Consider the following 836-nt stretch of genomic DNA (forward strand, 5'->3'; position numbering starts at 1 on the left):
AGGAAACTCTGCGTTTCTGAAATACAGCACATGATGGGATGGCGAGCCTCATGTGTCGTCCTAAATATCACCAGCTGACAAAGCCACGGTAGTCTAGAGTCCGGTATCGCCTGTATGGAGAGGATCACACATCATTACCATGCAGCTAAAAACTATCTATACAGTATTACAGGATTAACACTGTTTCTTTTTTATTTACATTGTTTTAGATTTGAAAAGAAACAATTCTCCTTTGTTCATTAGTTCTTATGATCTTGTGTTATAATGAAACAATTGTGTTCAGATCTAGTTTTCACAGATTTCATTATATGCAATAACAACTTACTCCTCTTCTATACTACGCCTCAAACGTCCATAGTCACCTCTGTATATGTTGTGGATAATCTGAAGGTGGTATGGATTCAAGGATCGAGGACAGGATGGGGAACCATGTAGGAGGGACTGGAACCTGGTTCACTGGTTTCTCAACCTGATGAGAGGAAAACAAGACACTGATTAACAAGGAATACTGTTATAATAAAGCAAATAATGACTCAGGAGGCAACATCACTGCAGAGGATGAATATTAATCCAGGAAGAAAAGATGTTTCTTCAAATAAAATGGTGTGATCATATTGTTGGTTACAAACATGAGAACTGCAGGAGGGGATTGTTAAATGCAGATACATTAATGCACAAATGTTACAGTTAAGATGACATTTTATAGGACTGTTGTTGTTACTGTGTAGTACTAGTGTTTTTACTGTATACAACACAAATGTGTAATCTCTAAACCTGCTGTGCTCTAATAAAACACCATGGTATCTACAGGGAACATGTGTTAGGAGCTCACAGGC

This window comes from Anoplopoma fimbria, chromosome 11 (assembly GCF_027596085.1).
Source record: "Anoplopoma fimbria isolate UVic2021 breed Golden Eagle Sablefish chromosome 11, Afim_UVic_2022, whole genome shotgun sequence".
Taxonomy (NCBI): Eukaryota; Metazoa; Chordata; class Actinopteri; order Perciformes; family Anoplopomatidae; genus Anoplopoma; species Anoplopoma fimbria.